The following is a 9,251-nucleotide window of genomic DNA, read 5'->3' on the forward strand; positions in this document are numbered from 1 at the left end:
ACCTCGTCCTAATCCAAAATGACATCGGAACAACTCGACTTGGAGAAGGAAAGCTGGCAGCAAACTGGAAAGGACCCTACCGAGTTGTAGAAGTACTTGGAAAGGGCTACTACAGGCTGTCCGAACTCGAAGGGCGAGAGCTGCCAAGGTCATGGCATGCCTACAACCTAAGAAGGTATTATAGTTAAAAGTAATAAAAATCTTAGGACAAGGTGCACTCTTTTTTTCTGAAAAGGTTTTTTAATGAGGCACGAAGCCAAGATCTACAAACCGTCCGACCTAGAGGCGCCTACATGTATATATTTGCATATTTTCTATCTTGAATAAATTTTTTTCAGATTTTCTATAAATCTCTGATCAAGACGCATTAATCTAAAACACAAAATTTCATCGCCCGATTATAAAGCTACAGATTGGCAAAAGCGAAAACCAAATTCGCTGCCCAATCACGATAAAGACCAACAAAGATGAAAACCGAATTCATCAAAGGTTGACCAAGCGAGAATCAAACTCAATTTCTTCAAAATTGGCATAGATGAAAAGTGACAAAATAGATTAAATGCAAGAAGTTATCGAAAGTGATCCATAAGAAAGGACCTGACGAGGTCTTAATAAAAATGGATTGCTAAAAATAACTTAAAGACGGACCGACGTTAAGAAGTCGGACCAGTTGACCACGACAAAAGTTATAAAAAAAAAGTAAATCCCTAGAAAGAGGCCTGGCCAGCCTGAAAAAAGAAGATTACTAAAAATAACTTAAGAAGGGACCGACGTGATGAAGTCGGCTCAACAAACCTACAAAGGTTATAAAAAGTAATCCATAAGAGAGATCTGACAAGGATCCAAATAAAATGGATTACTTAGATGAGACCGACATAATGAAGTCGGCCCCACAAAGCTACAAAAGTTATAAACAAAGTAATCCATATAAAGAGACCTGACAAGGCCCAAACAAAATGGATTACTAGAAATAACTTTAAAGCAGACCGAGATAAAGAAGTCAATAGAAGGCATGCGCTATAAGGGACTTCAAGTCGGACCCAAAAAGCCATGACCTCAAAAGAATTAAGCTACAAGTATGAAAATATGAAGGCAATCAAAAAAAGGTTGCTATAATAAACAAGACCCAAGAGGCCATATGAAGTCGACCTCAGGAGGCTTGTAAAACTACCTTTGTTTTTTCAAAATAAAGTTGCTGAAAAAGCAACTAAAAGTATCCAGGAGTCAGAACCACAAACTACAAAATAAAAAGAGTTCAAAGCCCACAGGTCGGGCTATACACAAATATACCAGAAATAATCATAGAGAATCCAAAGACTTCCCAGTTGCAGCATCCCGGGGTGAAGGAGGACGAGTCTGAAGAGGTACAGCATCTACCGTCCCATCATCCCGATTCAGGATCTGGACGTCAGGATCAGACTCAGGCTGACCAACTTCAACTGTCGGAGCTGAGGAAGCAGGGGCAACAGAGACTTTAGCAACAGGCACAGGAGGAGGGTCGACATCGTCATCATCATCAGGGTCATCAGGAACGATTTTACCATCTTTTACAATGTTGTCCAAGCTTAAAAGAGTGAGGTCAAGCTCGAACGCAAGAACTCGAACCTAATCCTTCAAATTCTCATAAGCAGCATTGACACTGCCTACAAGATGACCCTGAAGTTTGGCATAATCAGCTCGGACAGACTCCAAACTCTCCCTGAGACCCATCATCTCCCTATAAGTGGTGACATAGCTCTCCTGATGCTTCAACGCCATGTCCTCAGACAACTTTGCAGAAGCCGCGAAGGCAATAGCCCGAGTTTTCTCACCCTCCAACTCTTTCTCCAATCTGGCCACTTTCACCTCGAGCTCCTCCTTCAAACCCTTGATCCAGTCGAACTCTGACTTGGCCTCCTTCATAAAGGCCTTTGTTGCATGGATAGGAAGATCTTGGGCGATTCGATATAAAGCTGCCCCCATATGTGCCATCTAGATGTTGTTCCGAGTAATAAAATCCAAATGACGAAGAAGAGAGACATCGTCAGTAGGAATAACACCATAAGGAGCAATCTGCTGGTCGAAAAACCCAACGGCATCAAAATGAGGAGCATCTAGATTGAAGGGCTCAACAGTCCAAGGTCTTTTCGAAGGAGGAACGGCAGTAGGAGAAGAAGTAGCACCAGAAGCCTGGGGAGGGTCGATCAAATGAACTCGAGGGGTAGGAATTATCCTCCTCGGTCCAGGAGAGCTCGGTACGGGCTGTTTGAGAGGAACACAAGAAGACCCTTCCCCAGCCACTTTAGCCGAGATGTTTTGGGCTGCTGTAGCCTTCCTCGCCTTTTTAAAGGCTTTCATGGAATCATTATTCTTAGCCATCTCTGAAAAACAAATCAACCAAAGAAGTAAGTTACTTTCTGGAAAGAAAAGAAGCAAAGTAAAACATAGCAAAAATATGTTGATCAATACCCAACACAGTTCGAACAAGGGAAGGATCCCCAAAAATTTCTTGGTATCAAGATAGGGAGGTTCCCTCCAAATATCTTCCAAAACATTTACAAACGCCTGCTCGACCTCGTCAAGCATCTCCCACGTGTATCGAGACACCACAACGTTCTTTTGCCAATACAAGGGGAAGGCAGGTTCATTATTCACTTCTAAGAAAAACGGTCGAGCTCCCTCAACAGCTCGGACCTTAAAAAAGTAATTCTTAAAGTCCCTAAAGGACTCATCATACATAGCAAAAACTTTATGTCCCTGGGCAGATCGAAAGGAAATCCAAGAGGCTTTCTTTTTTGAGGAAATCCCGGGCTTAGTCAAAACAAAAAGATAAAGAAAGAGAGTCTGAGAAGGTGTGACGTCCAACTCTTGCCAAAGCAACTGAAAGATCTTGATGAAACCCCAGGAGTTCGGATGGAGCTGGGATGGAGCTACGTTACACGACCACAACAAGTCGGTCTCAAAGGAAGTGAGAGGAAAAGTAATATTCAGCTGGCTGAAAAAATAGTCGTAAGCATAAAAGAAGGGACGTTCCCCCCGGGTCAGAGCAGGAAAGCAAACCCTTTCATCAGAATCAGGCGCTACCAATTCATAGTTCTTTTCCTGATCTCTATTCTTACAGAGTCGGTGATGTTTTCTAAGCTCCGCACAGAACTCAGCATTTACCACGGAAACACACGTCAACACAAGGGAGTCCAACCAGTCGGACATCCCCTCAGGAACCTTAGAAGACGTCTCGACAATATTTTTGCGAGAAGACATGGCTAACTAGTCCTACAGCAAGAAAAAGAAAATGGATTACTAACCAAAGCAGCTTGGGCGAAATCAAAATAGCTCGGACAAACATGACTCAGAACAATACAAATAGTAAAAAAAAGACCCCAAGACGCACACCAAGGTCCAGGGGCATCCTTTGGAGGCAGTGACACAGAGTAAAGACTCAGAAAAGTCTACAAAGGCTAAAACATCCCAACAAAGACTCTAAGCAAACGCTTCAAGAAGAAAGACGCAAATCAAAGCAAGTTATCAGAAAACCATCGTCTTCTACAAATCTATCAGCAAAGAAAATTATCAATAGGGAAAAAATCAAGGGGCAATCCTCTCAGAAGCAAACAGGTGCAGTTTATAAAACTCAAAACATCAAAGTACAACCAAAAGCAGCGACAACATGCGAAGCCCTAAAAACGTCCACATAGGAGCATGCATAAAGTCGAAAGAAAACCAGAAAACATGCATTACAATGACAACCAAATATGGTAAAATACGAAAAGGTCCAAGCTTTCCAACAAAATCTCAAGCAAAACCAGAACTTTACCAAGAATAGAACAATGTAAGCACAAGGAAAGAACGAAAAAGAAGAACCAACCTGAAAGAAAGCGCTGAAGAAGTGGAAGATACAAAATCCAGAACTGCCCTCGAGCAAGGAAAGCACCAACAACCACCAAATGGCGTCACAGAGAGAAACATGAAAACACAAGTCCCAGGCAAGCCAAAACGGAAGAATAGAAAGAAAAGGGGGAAGTTACAGCAAGCAAGAAAACAGAGAAGAGAAAACCGTTTTTGTGTAAATTCAAAATGAAAGTGGGAGGCAAAAGAAACGGAGCATTAAAAGAATTAATGGGTTATTAAACCCTCGCACATTCCCAAAGCAAAGAGACGCGCATTTTCAAAGGATGAAGGAAAAAGAAAGACGTTCCGCATTCAGAGGAATCTCTACAAAAGAAATCGACAATGCTCGAGCTCGACTTCTCCAGAGAAGGATCGAAATCCTAAAACTAAGGACTCGACCTCAAAAGGAAGACCGCACTCGAGCAGGGGCACTGTTCATATCCTGGGTCGAGCTATTGTTTGACGACAAATTGACCGACCTCTTCAGGTCAGGACTATCCGACCTCTTCACAAAGAGCTCGGCCAAATCGCCATAAGAGGCCCAAGCAAGCCCAAACGAAGGGACACAGCCCAAATCTAAAGGTGGCAAAGCCTAAAAGATAAGGCGGTTCCCCTTAAAGATAAGATGACTTCACTCAAAGATAAGATAAGATAACTATCTTATCTCCCGAAAGGTCACTCCACAGCATTATAAATACACTGGAGCGCCCAGGTATAACTCATACTCTGATTCTACCAAAAAAACTTGCTTAATACCCTTGCTAACTTAAGCATCGGAGTCCCTTGCAAGTACCACCACCCTCCGGTGACAAAGGGTCAGCCGCATTGCACGTCCAACAAGTCGGACGCGACAGCTCCGGCCACCATCCACAAGTCGGACGCATCACCTCCGACCAGCACGGAGGATCTCGTTCGAGATCGACCTACAGTTTCAGGTAACCCTCGGAACAGACCCTTTCTCCTTAAATAGAGCTTCTGTTGCCTTAAAAGAAGTTTAAAAGTAGTATTTAGCGAAACTGCCTTTTGTTAAGCAGTTTCTTTTTTATTTTTATTTCTTTTTTTATTGTTGTTTGTTTTTTAAGTCACAAAAAATTGAGATTACGTCATCTTTTAATTTTCTTTCTTTCTATTTCTACTTCTTCTGACAAATTGAGCTCGTCATATTGATTTGTTTTATATTAATTTTTCATATAATAATTTTTTAACAATTTATTTTTTTTGTTTCCTAATGTCTCAAATTTTTTGTGACAATGTCTTTGTAAAAATTAATTAATATTTTTTTCTTTACAATTTTTTCCCTCGAATTATTTTTTAATAAGAAATTTTGTTTTGAATTCTTTATACTTTATATTCTTTGATTAATTCTTTTGTTATTTTGACTTTTTAATCACAAATCTATTTTTTATTTTTTGTCCTAACCATTGTAATTTATAAGTAATTTTTTTTTGTATCTTTTGTTTTTTTTTTTCTAAATGTGTCTATTTATTGTGATTTTATTTTTCTGTTTGTGCTAAGTAGATTAAAAGGATTTTAATTTTTTTATTTATATTATTACTAATAATATGTTTTGTTTTTATTTTATGATCATCACCAATTTATCATAAATATTATAATATATTTTATTTTTAATTAATTTTTCTAGAAATATATTTCTTACTTTTATTATTACGACGGTTTAGAATTATAATTTATAATATTGAATCAATTAAAGTGTGCATACTATAATATTTAGAGTTTGATGATGTATTATGTTTTGAATATTTCAAAACGTTAGATGGTATATGAATATGAAATATTTTGATGTCTTAGTATAATAGTATCCGATAACCATCATCTAATATATGTTAACACGCCTACAAAATATATAGAGAAAAATGTTGTCATATAGTGTCTGATATTTTTTTTATTATTATTTTAAAAGAGTTGTATAGCCTTAATCAATAACGTTATGAACAATGATACGTAATCAACATAGATAATTATCCATTATAATGTCTACTATAATTTTGTACTTTTCTGCCATTTATCACAATATCACATAATGTTACCCGATTAATCAATAGAAATTCATAAAGATGAGATATTTTTTCAAAAAAATTATATATATATATATATATATATATATATATATATATATATATATATGAAAAGGTTGTGGTGTGATTGTAATAAACAATGACATTCAAATAATGAGTATTGTTATATCTTCTTCATAACAAACATAAAAAATCTAATTATTTATTATATACGTGTAAATTTTAATTAGCAAACCTTTAGGTATATATCACCAGATTAAATAACAGTTTATGTTTTCGTGATAAAAATAATATAAAGTAAAACATTTTTGTTTGCGGTCCCTTAGCTGATCCCAAAAAACAAAACAAAAAATACAAAAAAAAGGTAAAAAGAAAAAATAAAAAACAAGAAGGGAAGGACAACGTTCATTTCGGGTCCGGTAGATAAGGAAAGGTCAAAGTTCAGCCCTTTCGACGTTGCGTTTTCTTATTGGTTATGACGACATGCTTGATGGTCCCTCAGTACTAACCGTACATACAACACATGAAAGATGAAACCTCGTTTCATAATTCATACTCATTCATTAGGGATTTATTTGTTCGAATTAAAAAAACAAAATCTTTTATTAAATTATCGACAAAAATATAAATTTATTAAAGATAAAAATATTTTCAAAATGTTGTAAAACACAATCAAAATATTCAACGTTAAAAGAGCCAAATGAATATACTGTTTCATATATATTTTTTGGATGTGTTATTTTAACAAATTATTTAATAAAGCGCTTGTCCTATATCAACTTTATTTATATGAATATCCTATTTTATTATTAGTAAATTCGAGTGAGAACAATTTATTTACTAAATAACAAGTAAATCTATCAAAGTTTAAATATTAAATAAATGATTTTATTATACATTTAAATATTTTTGTCAACTAAATTTAATTAAATTAACTTAAACTCAGCAAAAATTATCCACACAATGTATGTGTAAATCACATATTTTTCTTTTTTTGTATTATTTTTTTGTATATTTTTTTTTCATCGTCGTTCTTTTGTTGTTGCTATTATTGTTGCATTTTTTTATTTCTTTTCCTCCTTTTTTTGTTGCTATTGGTTATTACAGTATTTTTTAATTTGATTATTTTTTTTATATATTTTTGTTAAGAGAATAAAATAAGAAGAATTATAAAAAAATAAACAAAAAAATAAAGAAAAAAAAGAGGAGAGAGAGTTTTGAATTGTATAAAATTTATCAAAAAAATAGCACCAAAATTTTTTTAATTTTGACACAAGAATTTTTTAACTATGACACATATTTTTGTTAAGATGGTGAAACAAGAAGAATTATGAGAAGATGAAACAAAAAGGAGAAAATAAATAAAACAAAGAAGAATAAAAAGATGATGATGATGATGATGATAAAGAGGAGGAGGAAGAATTTTGAATTATACAGAATTTATCAAAAAAATAACACAAAATCTTTTTTTATCGTGGCAAAATTTCTTAACCGTGACATAGGAACTTCTTAATTGTGACACAGAAATTTTTTAACTATGTCATTTCTAACTAAATGATGTACTTCTCTTATCATTCTTGTGTCATTTACAATAATTGATGTATATTTTAACTAAATGATATGTTATTTAAGAGGTTCGAAAACATATTTGAATGTATTTTATTAGTTAAGTGAATTAAATTAAGATTTTGGACTTGTGATTCTTTAAAGATATCTTGTGTCATTTACCAAAAATTTTTGTGTTATTTTTAACTAAATGATATATTTTTTTATTATCATTAAATTGATTGTGTGGCATTGAACTAATATATAAGAGATTTAGCTATTTCTGTATCATTTTCAACAATTTGATGAGTCTTTTGAATCTAAAACACATTTAAATATATTTTTTGATTAAGTAAGCGAGGTTTTGGACTTGTAGTTCTTTGAAAATATTTTGTATCATTCACTAAAAATTTTGGTGTTATTTACAGAAATTTTATGTGTCATTTATAATTAAATAATGTGCTTTGTAATAAAACTAATTGTGTGATATTTAATAAAAAAAGAAGATGATAATAATGATAATGAAGAAAGAAAAACAAAAGAAAAGAAATCAAATAAAAAGAAGAGAAAGAGGAGAAAAAAAGAATTGCTTGATTGTCTAGCTTTTCTGTTAAATAAATTATACCTAAGAAGTTAAAAAACTTACTAGAAATAACAACTTTCAATGTGGTTTACATCTTAATGGTGATTTAAAAATACTATTAAATTAGCATAGCTCAACACAATTTAATGCAACGTATCAAACTCCACAAGGTATGTCTAAACTCACAGCTCATGCCACTCCCTATACTTTATCGTGTACCAATTGTCGTCACCTCGATCATCTTGAGCATGCAATATGTTAAAGCATCTAGCGAGACTAGGTGCATTCTACTAATCACTAAGTCGGTCAACAATTCGATACAGATGGTGCCATATAATCTGACCAAAGTAAATAAAAGAGGTCATGGATCGCCATAATCTTAAGTGTTGACTATCTAAAATTTTTTAGTGTAAAATTTTAATAATCCTTGAGTCATCATATGGCCTCCAAATATATTGTTAAATTAGATCATTATTGGCATCAAGGTCTAAATAGTACTTTTTTAAAAAAAAATAGAAAATATATAATGCAATAAAATTGTATTACCTTGTCAGAATTGACTTTATCAAGCTAATACCTTTCCTTAATTGGCCAAGTAACTTTAGGTCTATTCGATGGCTTATACCTAGCCCAACTAAATAGCAATTCTAAATTTATAAGGGCTTTGCATTTTTCTCTAGGATTAGGGACTGTGTCACTTGGAAAGGAGTTCATGAATTTTTCTGCTAATTATTTAGTGATTTGACCTACTTGCACCTCTAAATTTCTGATGGAAGTTTCATGATTCTTGTATTTTGTTCTTATTTTTTGCATGAAATTTGAAGTTTGTTGAACAAATGCAAATGTTGACTGAGATAGTTTTTCTATGGCAAAAGAAGGCTTTTGAAAATTTTATAGCTATACTGGAGGTGTTGGTTGTTGGTATGGGGTATTAAAATTTCTTTTTCCTTAATTTTTCTAACCAAAATTTGGACGACTCTTCTATCCAAGATTGTATGTTTTTGAGAATGGATCATTTTTTGTATTTCTTGAAGAATTCTCCATATAGTTTATTTTCTCAGTGGAGAATTTGTTGTAAGAACCACGATTAATTAGCCGCTTAATTAAAATAATTTAATTGTTCAAAATAGGTTCCAAAATTTTAGAATATTAATTTAAAAATTTAAATATGATTTTTGGCCTCAGTAGATTTTTTTGAGTTGGAAAATATAATTTTCTGC

The sequence above is a fragment of the Arachis ipaensis genome, chromosome B5, assembly GCF_059453495.1.
Source record: "Arachis ipaensis isolate K30076 ecotype BB chromosome B5, ASM5945349v1, whole genome shotgun sequence".
Lineage (NCBI taxonomy): Eukaryota > Viridiplantae > Streptophyta > Magnoliopsida > Fabales > Fabaceae > Arachis > Arachis ipaensis.